This window comes from Chiroxiphia lanceolata, chromosome 6 (assembly GCF_009829145.1).
Source record: "Chiroxiphia lanceolata isolate bChiLan1 chromosome 6, bChiLan1.pri, whole genome shotgun sequence".
NCBI lineage: Eukaryota > Metazoa > Chordata > Aves > Passeriformes > Pipridae > Chiroxiphia > Chiroxiphia lanceolata.
Window position 1 is genome coordinate 58567363 of NC_045642.1, and position 13883 is coordinate 58581245.

At 44.2% G+C, this 13883-nt stretch overlaps 1 protein-coding gene and 1 long non-coding RNA gene across 2 annotated transcripts in view; one reads left to right on the top strand and one right to left on the bottom strand.

The window, feature by feature from the left end:
- The window catches only part of RHOJ (ras homolog family member J), a 54849-nt gene that overhangs the window by 23542 nt on the left and 17424 nt on the right, over nt 1–13883 (bottom strand). The window lies entirely within an intron of this gene.
- LOC116788497 lies at nt 6–9888 on the top strand. The gene is made up of 4 exons (XR_004357653.1): nt 6–64; nt 1840–1992; nt 6902–6970; nt 9744–9888. It is a non-coding gene; the product is annotated as an uncharacterized LOC116788497 (long non-coding RNA).

Here is a 13883-nt window from a genome sequence, read left to right on the forward strand (position 1 = left end):
ACCCACTAAACCATACGGTGAGGTGCCATGTCTGCTCATTTCGTGGGCACTTTGGCTCTTGCAGGTGCATGGGGCAGCAGGGAACAGGGTACATTGCCCAAGTGTACTTTAGGAAAGCAGGAATCCCTGCAATATTTTATTTGAACTGATTTCCCTGACAACATGATTAGAGTGGTGAAACATCCCTGCTACTGGGAATTGATGTTGAACATCAGCTGGGCAAGGGCTCACCGCAGCTGCAGCTGCCTGGCAAGGGCTTGTTTCTCTGCCGTGACTGGGATGTTGCTGAGTTTTTAGGCATTCTGTAATTTTCCATTGGTTTTTAGTGAAACAGTGCTGATGCTTGTATTAAAAGACACCTCAGGGTCTCGTGCTGAGTTTGTCCAGAGCTGAACTCATCAGATAATGTTTTCTCCCAGTTTCTGCCCTGTCAGAACAACACGTCTGACAAGCACACAGAAATCCGTTCAGAAAGTGCATCTTCAAAGAAATCAGGCTGCCAGATTAAGTGAAATAGATATTAACTCAGACGCCTCTGAGCTAGCTGAAATGGACTCTTCTGCTGGGAGAAAAGTCAAATTGTGTGATTTTTTTTCTCTCATTTAAAAGGATTTGGAGCATTTTTGTGCATTCTCATAGCAACAGATTTAGAAAAGACTGAGAAACTCTCAACTCCCTGCTTTGGTGTCACAAAAACGGAGTGAAAAAAGTAGTCTGCATCATTTTAAACCAAGCCCAGTGAAAAACCAGGGATTGTTGAAATGACAGCAAACCAGATTGGCCTGTGGTTGAGCATGTGCAGGTGCATGTGGTCGTTTCCCTACAGCAGTGAATGTGCACAGTATTACCTGACTCTAAGATTCTCATAATAAAAACAGGTAAAAACAAGGTGGGTAAAACAAGCTGTGATATTCTTAGGGTGATGGGGCACTGGAACAGGCTGCCCAGAGAAGTTTTGGGTGGCCCATCACTGGAAGTGTTCAAGGCCAGGCTGGATAGGGCTTTGAGCAACCTGGTCTAGTGGAAATTGCTGCCCCCATGGCAGGGGGGTCAAAACTAGGTCATCTTTAAGGTCACATCCAATCCAAACCAAATCATTCTAAGATTCTGTGATTCTTGGGTGGGTTTAAGCATTTTGTGCTGCACCCTCTGACTCATGCCAGTGGTGCGAGAAAGCTCTGGGGTCGAGCACTGGTTTAGCAGAGCTCCAGGGATGGGAACTCAGAGTTGCATGGGTTATAGCGGGGCCAGGGCTCTCATCTATCAACACCAAACTGGACTTTGGAGGTCTTTGCTGCTGACACAGGCCAGAATCATTAAGGATATCTCTTTGGCTGCTTTCTAACCCATCCATATAAGGAAAGCTGCCACCGAGCTGCATCGGGAGAGAAATTCAAGGGGGAGGTTGCTGCTGGTTTTAAACCCTCTCTGACGCTGCCCGCATGATGTGAAGGCAGCACCCTGTACATCTGGGATGTGTAAATCTGTCTGCCCAGCTGCCTGGTAATGCTCTGATGCACTGGGAAACTCATTGCAGTTAGTGACCACATCATGTGCTCAGTTACGGCTTGCGGTGAAACAAAGTGGAAGGGAACAGGAAGCAAGAGTGGACCACAGCCATGTCCAAAAGCCAGAAGACACTGTTAAAGAATAACAAAAAGAACAATTTTTTTTTAAATTGCTAATATTTCTAGTGCTCTGAGAACAGGTTTTTCTGCTCTTGTTCCACCCAGCATTTCTCACAAGGAGGCAAGGTGTAAGTAAAATGCAGAAGGTAGAATAAACTCTGTTGCTTTCACCTAGTGCACTTTATCTGTCTGTCTTTTTCTTTGATCCCAGGGCTATCCAGAGCTCCTACATCAAAGAAGGGAGACAAAACCTATGTATAAAAGGGTGTCTACATGCTGGCTGTAGATGTTACACAACCAAGCAGGGAGTAGAGGCAAGGAAAGAGCTGTGCAATCTTGACTACATGGGAACTGGGAGCAGGAGGTGAGGAAAGTGCTGCTTGGTGTGGTGTGTTTATTCCAGTCTCAGCTCTCAGCCTTACAGCCCCTCAACTCCCTGCAGTGATGCCCCTGTGCCAGCTGTCACAGCAGCCCCCCACCAGGGCTCTCCATCATCTGGAGCCACTCTGCAGGTCAGGGGAACAGCCCTGCCTCTACCTGAACTGACACAGTGCTGATGGAATATGGACACTTTACATAGCCCTTCCAAGGACTGTGTGATGCAGTGGAGACTGCAGAGGACCCTTTCCCAGTGCAGTTTGCCAGCAGCAAGCTTTGTGCACACACAGTGTTTGCTTTCGTGTGATGCGCTCCTTTGCCAAGTGGCATTTTCCACAGATGCTGGCTGAGATCAGTCTGCACCTGCACGTGTGTGTAACCAAGGCTGCAATTAGCCCATTTGTTTGAACAACTGTGGTTTCAGCTATTTTTCTTTTTTTTTTCCCATATGCTCATAGCTCCTGATTCTAACAATTTGATCTCCTGCATATACCAAACCTGTGCTGCAATAGATGCTCTGCAATTGCTGCCCTCTCCTACGATGCAAACTGAACTTGCTGTTCATTTCTTTCCCCTCTGGTATACAGCCACTTTATCTGTTGTTTCTTTGGAAAGCTTTTATCATCATAGCAAAAAAGTAAGCTGTAATATCTGGGAGCTATACCTACTTTATTCAATAAGACTGAAAATATCCATGGAGAACAGGGTTTTCTCTAGCTTTGAACACACTTTTATACCACAGTGACAGGGCTGAATTTCACAGAATCATAGAACAAACAAGGTTGGAAAAAGCCACTAAAATCCTTGAGTCCAACTGTTAACCTATCACTGCCATGTTGCCACTAACCCATGTCCCTAAGTGCCACATCCACATATCTTTTGAACACTTCTAATAATGGTGACTGCAACACTTCCCTGGGCAGCCTATTTCAGTGCCTGATCACCCTTTCTTTCAGCTTGCTATGGTTCTTAGAGAGACACCAGAGTAAAAGAGCAGCTCTTTCAGTGAATATAAATATGTCAAGATTTAAAGGCTTCCTGGTCTTCCTGGAGAGTGACCATTTGGAGACAGAAGACTGAGAGTGACTTCCTGTCTTGTTTCATCCTTGGAGACAAATTAGATTGAAGACAGTGGTAGCCATGTACTGTAACTGGCTTAGTGACTGTTGAAATATGTAAGGATTAGAGATCCTTTTTAAACCAGAACCAAGATTTGAGGGAGAATGGAAAAGAGAGAGCACAGGCAGGATTACAGCTTTCTTGCATTGCAGGATTTCCCCCTGCCAGTTGGTGTAACTGCACCACATGGCGTTGCTTTTAAAACCGGCACAAGAAGTGTGAATCAGAAGCAGTGGTGGAAATCCCTCTGCTTGAACTCAACAGAGCCACAGCTCTGTGACAGAGATATGTGAGGCAGAAGCCTGGCATGGGAATGGGATGGATGGAGCTGTCTCCCTGTCTGAGGTGCACAGAGCTATTTTTGGCAATTTAACTGCACAGTCAGTGACGATTCTGGTCTGATGCAAGCTGGTACTCTTCTCTGCTGAGGCTCAGATGGCAAGCACTGCTGCTTGGTGTATATTCCTGAGTAATTTCCCTTTCAGCTTGCCATACTTCTGTCTTTTCTGGCTGTTTTTAAATCTGTCTCTAGTCCACAAGCAGGGAGATGTCTGCAAGGTGGTGCTGCCTGTGCCACCAGGAAGGAACAACACCTCGCCCAAGATACTGAAATACCTTTGCCATCCTAAAGATTTATGCAGCAGTTCTGCTTGAAGAGCAGGAGCCTGCTGCTCCCCTCTATGTCTGGACAGGCTGGTTAGATATTCTGGTCCTGGTTTCTACACACAGTTTTTAAGAAACTCCCACTGTGGTGTCTTTCTCCCTGCCTAATGAAAAAAGGCAACCCACCTCTAATCTGGTTATTAGAAAATCATCCAGCTCCACGGGTCAATGAAGAGTCAAAAGCATCATTTAATTCTTGAACTTTGCTGTTGGCCCCTGGCTGTGGCTGGTGCTTGCTGGGAATCCAAAGCAGCTGCACAGAGAGGAGCTGTGATATGCCTATGTGAAGGCAGCCCAGGGCCAGAGGCCAATTGTTTCCCTGAGTCGGTGGCATTTTTTTTTTCCTAAGAATTTTGCTGCATTGTGACTTGCAGATCATCTTTCTCTCGGCCAGGGAAAGTGGCTGACCCTCATCCCACCACTGGGGTCCTTGCTCAAAAGGACAGATCTTACCATCTGGGTACAGAGGAGGAGGGGGACACACTTCCACTGGGTTTATTCCCAGTTCAAAACATTACCAGGAAAGGCTTGATAAATCCCTTCTGAGAAGGTTCCTCCTCAAATGCTGGTGTCTCATTTCCCCCTTTCAAATTCCCTGCAGGGTCATCAGTGGCATTTATCTTGCCCTAGTGGCTCATGCTCCCCTGGCTTACACCCTTCCCCACTGGGGGAGAGACTTCCTGCCTCTGAGTCAGTGCGGCAGCGGGACCGGAGGGAGCAGATGGAAACAGAGATGGGCTCTGCTCACGCATCACATCCTCCCCATGCACAATGACGTGGAGCAAAGCTCTACCCTGACACACTTATTCACGTGCTGCATGCTCACCCCACAGGACCCCAGATTATTCCAACCACTGCTGCTCTGTGCTGGCTTGCAGCACCAAGACTCATGTTTAGGCAACAGTGGGCTAATTCGCAACACGGGGATCTGTAGGACTCATATTACAGTGCTAAGGAAATACCCATAAAATATCATCTCATTAGGCACACTCGGTAGTGGAGGCACATCAACAGTGAGTCAGATTTGCTGTTTGTCCCTACAGCTCATGGTTGAAGTGCTCTGAATAACGGCAGGGCTTCCCCAGCTGTGTCGTGTACAATGGGGAGAGGAAAGCAGGGAGGTGGTCAGTGGCTTGGTCTGATACAGTCCACTTCAAGTAATGTATCTTCTGAAGTCACAGGATCATGAAATCATAGAATCATAGAATGATTTGGGTTGGAAGGGATCATAAAGTTCATCCCTCTGATCAACAAGGTGCCCCGAGTGCCAAAACTAATTCAGCAATGAATGCTGAAAAAAATATAATATTTCTCTGTGTCTTATGCTGGCTTTTTATAACATGTGTTTTTAAAAGAATGGTTATTTCCTAAGAAATTTTCTTTTAAAGTCTCTAAAAGGGAGTGTTGTATTTGAAAGGTGAAACTGATTACTTTTGTCTAAAGGAGGAGCTTTAGGTGTTTCTTTGGAAAATATTGAATTGAATAAAATTATAGGGAGAAAAAAAGGAAGCCTGGTTTTAATCAGTTCTGTTGAGGGCTGTGGCTAGTGCAATATAGTCCAGAGCAGTGGTGGATGCCCCATCCCTGGAAGTGATCAAGGCTGAATGTGTCTCTGAGTAATCTGGTCTAGTGGAAGGTGTCCCTGCCTATGGTGAGGAAGTTGGAACGAGATGATCTTTAAGTTCTGTTTCCACCCAAATAATTCTATTATTCTATGATATCTTTCATCCATGCCTCAGAAGGAAGGAAGAACATCTTTTGGCCCTGGATGGAAGATGTATGACTTTTTCCTCCTCCTGTAGCACAGGTTATGAGTGCTGCCCACATCCACCTCACCATCAAACTGCTTCCATGGGCATGAACTTTAAAATTATTCTTAGGAAGGTTATTACACGTGTGGACTTGAAAACATTTGAGAGTTGTGCTGACAGGAGAGTTAAGAGACAGGGAAATGTATCTGACAGGCACGTGCTTTCCATGCAGAAGCCTGAAGAGATGATAGCATTTATCCAAGTGGATATGGTGCTTGTGTCTCTGGACTCACGTGGTTACACTACAGACTTCACAGTTGCGTGACTGGCTGTGTTGCTCTCTGTGTGAAAAGATCTTTTGTCCCTTTAAACGTCACTTGCTGTCAGACTGAGGAAAAGCTTAGAAGCCAGCATTGACATTTGTGCAAACAGATCTAGAAAAATTCCTGGTGAGGTTCCACTGATAAAAACTTTGGCCCTAATCTTGCAGCTGGATGTGTGTGGGCAGATACGTGTGTTCCTGCAGAGCCTCTCTGGCTGCTGGGAGAGGACACACGTGTTTTTAAGTCAGCTATTGGCCTTGAGTTTTTTGCCGGACAAGGTCTTAGCAAGGGGGTTTGAAAGGCAGATGAATGACCAAAGAGCATAAAGCCACCTAGTTCTCACTGGGAACTGTACATCATAAGTGAAGTACAGGCTCTGTTGAAACTCTAAAGTCACTTTATTATTTAAGAAGCATTGCCCAAATCTTTCCGATTTTCCATTTTTTCTCCCTAAACATTTACACTATTCTATCCTGTTAAGTCTTACTTCGTTACCAATCATGAGGGCCTGAATTTTTCCCACAGCTGTTCAGGTAAATCCCTTGTCTTTAACCAGCTAGACACCACTCAGGTGAAGGATTAGATTAGCCCTGCATGGAAATAGAGAAATCCATGGGGTTTGCATGGGCATGTTGCATATGCAGTGATTCCTGGAGAATGCAAACTCAACTAAATTGCCTAAAAGCAAAATTATGGTTAAGTGAATCTTGATTTTTACTTAAATCTTTTTGATGACAAATGAGCAGGCACTAAAATTCTAATTGAATACGCAGTTTCAGGTATTAGGACCTGGGTTGTGTGTGTGCACCCAAATTTTTTCCACAGCAGTAGTGAGAACTGAGTGAACATAGTTGCTGTAAAATTTGTGACAGTGAATTTTAAGTGAGAACATATCACTTCTGTCTTTCTTAAAGACTCTGCTGCTAGAAAATGCCCTAGAAGTTTGTCCTTTCAAGGAGGCTGTTTGTCTGTCTATCAGTGATACACATGGGAGCTGTGCTCCCAAGAGGTGTCTGTTCCTAAAAGATCTCCCATCCAGGCTTCCCAAGGTCATGCTTCAACATGAGACTTGAAAACCTTACATGACAGCAAATAGTGAGACAATCTGGTAAGTACACTCAAAGGCTGAGTTTCTTTTTTCTATTGCTGTGTAAGCTTAAAAACGTAGAGAAATTCCATCAACTTTGCTACCGAACTTAGTGTTATTCAGCCCACTCAGGAGTCTTCTCCTGCCATAGTGATTTTTGTGTAGATGCCTGAGCACTATTTCTTTGGTTATGTTTTCTGTTCTTCGATGTTTCAGCATTTCTGATGTCTCTTTTGGGTTGAATCCCAGTGAGTCAATGGAAAAGTCACGTTCATGGTATTGAAATCAGGAACTGGCTTTTTAGACCCTCTTCCTAATCTGAATTTGACACCAACTCTAATTCAAAACATATGCAACCAGAAGGGTAATAACAGCCTGGGAATGAAGGTTAACTGTCACCTTTAAAAGAACCCACTGTGCAGAGTGGGTTCTTGTGTTCACCCTCTCTGTACTCCACTGGGCTCTGGTCTGGGGATCCTTCTTTAGGATAACTGGCCCAAAAGTCTTAAGAGATGTTACTTTGAACATGAAAAAGAAAAACCATGAGCCTTTTCAGATGGTTTAAATTGGTGTTAGAGATCAGCCAAATGAGAAGAAAATGGTCATTTGGACTTCTGTCCCATTAATAAATCATGGGAGCTTCATACTCACTAGGCACCAGCCTGATGTGGGCTGATGCCCCTTCTGTGGCTCCATCACCTCTCAAATGGCACATGACTGCTGTGATCCAACAACAAGTGACAGCCAAAGTTTAGGGCACTACTTTGAACTCTTAGATCACTCTGGCAGAACTTGCCCTTGCTCTGAAGGCGAGCTCACGAGCTGCACGTAACGACGGATAAGGATGATTGCAGCTGACCTTGTTGGCTGGGATACCCTCCTGGCTTCAGAGAGATGTTGTTCATCTCACATATACTGCCTAAGTAAGGCAAAGGGGGAAGGAAAAAGAAACCACTTCAGGAAGAAGCTTTCAGAAGAAGCTTTCTGCAGAAACTGAAGACTCATTTTCACTTCAGGAAAGAGGTGACTCTGGACTGTTGGCTGCACACAGATGTGTGTGTGCAGCATCTGGAACACAATGGGGATGCCATCGGCTGAGAGTAGCAAGGCTGAACTCTACACAACATGAAAACCAGCCAATGCCTCCACTGTATACAACATACTTAGGAGAATGGCTCCGTTGTACCCAGCCCTCCATATTAAATGAAAGAGACTGCATTGTCCTTTCCAGGCATAGCCTGAATGCAAATCCATAAATACGGTTAATATGGCTGTTCTGCTTCCACAAGTTTGTTCTTACAGTCTCTACTTACTAAAATGTTAAGTCCTTAATTGAAATTCCACCTCCAGTGGAACAGCCCTCAGCTGTCCCCATGAAAACAGAGTGAGTGATGACAGCAAAAGCATTGTGATGAGCTTTTCTGTGCTCTCCTGGTGTTTTTTGAAAATTTTCCATTATTTTGGCTAAGAGGTCAGTGCCGTTCTGGAAACTGTGCTTTTGATTCTCTATTATCAAGCAAAACATAACATCATTTAAAACAACTACCAAAATCAGAAACCAGTCCTTGCATATCTTGGGAAGGGCCTGCTTTAATAATATTTTTTCCAATGATTCTGTGACTCAAGCAGCACTGAGTTACCATACCCATCTGGCCATATATATTTAGATATAAATTGTTTTTCGCAGAGGAGAAGGTTTGCACATAATTTTACATGAAGGGGTGGAAGTTGTTGTAGTTTACTCGTCCTTCTCTCTCTCTCTTCCCTTTCTCCTCAGATTTAATTATTACCTTTTGTCCTTCTTCCTTTGACTAGTAACCTTTAGCAGGAAGCTCTCAGCTCACACAACATAGTTCTCCACAGAGAATTATGTGAGGCTTGAAGATAACTACAGGTATATCCATAAGAAGGGATAGGGTAGAAATAGGGTCCCAGGAAGCCTCCTGACTGCATATTGTCAGTTCAGGACAAGCCATTGGAAATAGGAAATGGCAGATGGCAGGAAAAAGGTAGATGACAGATATATCCCAGAGGTGTTGACAGGTAATTCAGGCTCTAATACTTTGCACATTTATAACATCTCACAAAGATATGCTGTATTTCCTCCCAAATAAGGAAAACAGAGTCTGCCACAGGCTCTACTATGGATCTGGTTATCCTTGTACTTTGTTAATGTCCTTAGGGGACTCATTTGCACCAATAATTAGTGTTCTAAAATTAATGGGTTTTTTACAGGCATGTGTTTACAAACACACATGCAGTCACACACACATATGAAAGACTTTCAGATGGACTTTGTAGGTTTACAGCACTCTCCTCACCAGCACTTAGCAGCTCACTGCCCACTGCCATGACTGGACTTAGTCCCCAGGTCACTTGCCATGAGCTGGCTTTGCCCCCTTCTCTGACTGTGAGACTCCCTTGCTGTTTGAAGAGATTCCCCCCTTGACTCTGGTGGAATTGCTCCCTGTTTCCACAGTTTGAGGCTGTCAGTGATATTTTATAGCTCTGAAATTCACTGGGAGGAGGAGGAGGAGGAGGAGAGAGGAAGAAAACACAAAGGCAGAGAGGGAGGAGGCAGGCAATACAGCAGACAATGTGGATTGTTTCCCTGCATCATCTAACAGCTGCTTTGAATGACTGAGAAATGACACTAGAAGTCTTACAAAGACACAATATGTGTCTCAATGTATAATTATATGGTTTTATTGTAGTGATATGGATAATTATCACAATTTAAAAAGAAAAAAAATTTAATCTGCTCTCTCTCTTTTTTGTTTTTTTTTCGTTACAGCTACTTCATGGATCATAAAGTATTATCCACTGCAGGATTTGGAAATTACTTGTTTTATACCATTGTTGTGGTTTTATTTTGCATCAGTCTCTACAAGTTGTTGCTGCATAATCGTTGAGAACCATTCACTGGCAAATAATACTGCTGAAGACTAAAGTATCTCTACACCAATTTCTGATGCACATACTGACTGTGTATGCCACTGTAGTCCCAGGACAGGCAAATCCTGCCTTGGGTGGCTCAGGCTGTCAGGATCTGACCTGGTCCCCAGCATTTCATTCAATGAGTGGCAATCTCTCATCTGATCCACGTGGGCATTTTATGGAGCAAAGTCCTAAATTTCAAGCCTTATAACTTGCACATATGTTCCTGCCACCCACCACGGACTAGTAATATTCCAATTCAAACAGGCACTCTTGATTTTGCTTGCCTTGTACTGGGAGAATATCAGCATGCTTGTTTATGTGAAATTTGGGAGAACAAAGGCTAATTTGATCCCACCCTTCCAACAGGTTATATATTTTTTCAACCCTGCAGCAAATTTTCTATGTCTGTATGTTTTGGCTTTTAAACTCAATAACCTGCAGGCATCAACCACGTCAGCAAAGAAATGGAAAGCTCATTATTGCACTGCTGTAAGGTTTCAAACTTAAAACCAGAGGCTATAACAGCAAATGGGATATCACTGACATGCCCTTCTCCTTGAGACTTTCACTGAATTCAGGATGGAAGGATGTTGTGAAGATTGTTTTACTGTGCCTGTGCAGTCTCCAACCATCACAGTATGCTGAGAGTAAAATGGCTTTTTTTGGATATTATTGTAGATTTTTATTCTACCAGATAAACAGGACAAAACCAGGCTTTTGGAGGTGAATACGTGTTGTTGGGCCATGTGAAGGAGAATTCACTCCCTGCCCAGTCTTGCTCTGGACTTGCAATGACTGTGACACAGGAATTTCACTCGGCAGTTTATGTGGTTTTACAACCGGCCCAGAGGTTACACTATGAATTTTAGTAAAAAACCCTATATTCTAAATTTTGGACTGTTGGGTGGTCATTTAACTCCAATAAAAAGAGGTTCCCTTCTGCCCTGAGCTTCCTATTCTCTATTCCTCCCTGGTCCCTCTGGACTGTTACCTTGCTGCTCTGTATTATTTTTCCACACAGTCCCTGGCTTTGATGTCTGCAATGCTGAAATTTTTTCCTCTAGATCTTATTTTCTAAACCTTCCATTATTTTTGTGACCTTTTGGGTATTTTCCATTTCAAGAGCATTCTTTGTAAGACTGACTTGATATAGAGAGAAATAATTCCAACCTGGTCTTAGAGGACACGTGTTTACACCCTGATAGCATGTGTTTTTAACTCTGTAGTGTCCTTCTCCGTGACAACTCTGGTGCCCTGCACAGCCCCAGCTGGCAGCCACGGGAGCTGGGGGCTTTCCCAGAGGTTTGTGGGTTGCTGTGTTGATGGGGAAGGCGGTTTCTGGAGGAAACCACCCAAAGCAAAATGCCTCTGTCTGGCTCTGTTTCTACACAACCAACAGTTTTAAGGCTTCATCTGCTTGGATATCGTCTGAAGGAAGTCTCCGGTATCCTGCACTGCTGGCTTCCTAAGAGGAAGAAAAAAAGCCTGCTTGGAGCGGATCCTTGGAGGGATTCAAGGTTCCCTCGAGGAATGCGGCCCTGAACCAAAAGCATCAGGTGCAGCTGATCCCAGTAAAGCTCGGGGCTTGCGAGGGGCTGAGTTGGTCTCAGAGGATGAAAGGATTTTTGGCCAGAAGCCAAGGCCAGGCAGGCTGGAGGCTCCCAGTGCTGCTCTATCTACCCTGGGTTCTTCGATATGAAACAGCCACTGAGGCGTGTGGAGGGTAGTTGGGGGCTTTGCCGGTTAAACACAAACTGTGGATATAAAATCTGAACCGCAGAAGGGAATCATAATTTTTGCCTGCTGGGCTTGTATATAAAGGAACCTCCAACATTTTACGTGATTTCTGTGTGTTCCAGACAGGTATACTGATGCTGTCCTTTAGCAGGCAAGCCCTAGAATGCGTGGCTGGCTGGTGTGGCTCATAAAGCCCTGACACCTGCCCTTTGCTTGTCAGAAGTGAAAAACACAGTTGGTGCTCCGGGCGCTTCTGGAGTAAACATCGCCAACAGTCTACGTACCTTCAGGTTTGAGACAAAGCAGTTGCATTGTCTCCCTCCTGTCCTAGTGAGAGGGGCTGTGAGACAGGGTACTGTTTCTCAGGGTTTGTTTCTACCAGAGTGCATGTTTTTTAGGAATTGCACGTGTTCTCCTGAAGTTTTCATTTTGGGTCTGCAGGGGCCAGTGGTGCTGGCTGGTGCCTGACTCTACACAGTGGGGACAGTGCTGGATTGTTACAAATGAAACGTACTGGTACTAAACAGCATAGAGACTTTGCCTCATCTGTTAAACACCAGAAATTAAATTGCTTTTCACTTCCACCCTACCGAAGAAAACTTATATCTAAACCTTCAGCCACTGGTAGTCTTGGCTGGCCAACCATGTATAATTAATGCAAAACCAAAGTGGGAGGACAATCATTCCCACTTCCCATAGGCTGGCAAACCAAAAGATTTGGACCACTTTAATAGGCCCTTAAGAGACACAGGAACAGCATAATTTCATCCGTGCCTGAGTGCTTCAGCACAGACACAACATTGAATTGATGGCAAAAGTGTGTGGCAGCAACTACTGCCATGAGAGTCGCTCTGGAAAGAAACACAAAAAATTCATTTAACTCCCTCACTCGCCGCTGTAAGTTAATTTGGACATGCCATATTCCCAGCAGAGTTATAAATTTAAAAATAAGCACAGCCAGGGCTGTAGCTGGAGAGGGACTGGATGGTGCAACTGATCAAAATGTGCTCCAGAATATACTGGAGTGGAGTTTACAAAAGGCTGCCTTTTAAATCTTATGCCTACGATCTATTTCTTTCTGGAACAAAATACGGTACTTCCTGCCTACAATATGAAGTGAGTCATAATATTGCCATTCTGCTCCCAGCACAACTGGAGCATACCTATGGTATGAAGTGGGAGAAATATTTGGCCAAGAAGAAAGCTACAGAATTTTTTTTAGTGTACTGTCAAGACACGCTTAATAAATGGAGAGTATTCTTTCCATATTGCGTAATTCCGACTTTCCTCATTCTGGGGTTGTTTCAGCAAAACACACAAGTGTGTACTTATCTTTAATGAGTGTTTAAGCCCAGATGACTGTAAACATACATAGGGGAAGGACTTTCCTTTCTATGCACAGGGGCAAACACAGGCTTACACCTGCATGGGGGCTGAATGGAGTCTTGCTGGCAGATATGGAAGGTGGCCCTTAGTGGCAGAAAGCACGTGAACTTGCTGTGGTCCACAGTCCACTCGTGTGGGAATGGACTCAGCAAGGCCAGGAGAAATAGCCTGAAGGGGAGTAAAGAGAAAGCCTGGCTGCCCAGCTGGAAAGGCTTTTGGGCAGAGGGTGAAATCCCTATCCCAACCGTAAAAACAGGCATGTTTCCTTCAGCAGAATGGATTTCATTCTGCGTCTACAAACAGACGCCAAAACAGAAATCACAATGTGATGGCTGACTGGGAACTGTTTTATCAAAGGAAAGAGGGATTAAACCTTGAACTCTTCCAGGTGAAAAATAAGGGTAGAAGAAACTTTTGTGCACACAGAAGGGCAGATGGGGTGGGTTGTGGGTAAAGCTTTGGTCCGTGACACGGGTGATTTGGCCGTGATTCCTGCCCTGCAGCTGTGTGATCCTCCCAAGCCAGTGTTTCCCTCCAAACAAAACGTGAGTATTGACACAAACCTGCTTTTATATAAAACCTGTGAGCCCTCATGTATTGCTGTGCTTATACTAGAGACTGTTTATGGGTTGAACTTAATGTTTACTTAATATATCCTACTCCTTGATGTTAAATACTGTTACTATTAACTGCTGTGATGCCTGCTGCCTGCAGGGCTTTAATGATCAAGATAATCTAAAATAACAGTGGTTCATTTTATTTTTAAGCATTCAATAGCATGCAGTGAATTGTTTAACATTGGGCAGCATATGCATTATTATGCTGTGCTCATATATGAAGTGTGTTTTTTGACCAAACAGCCCAGAAACCT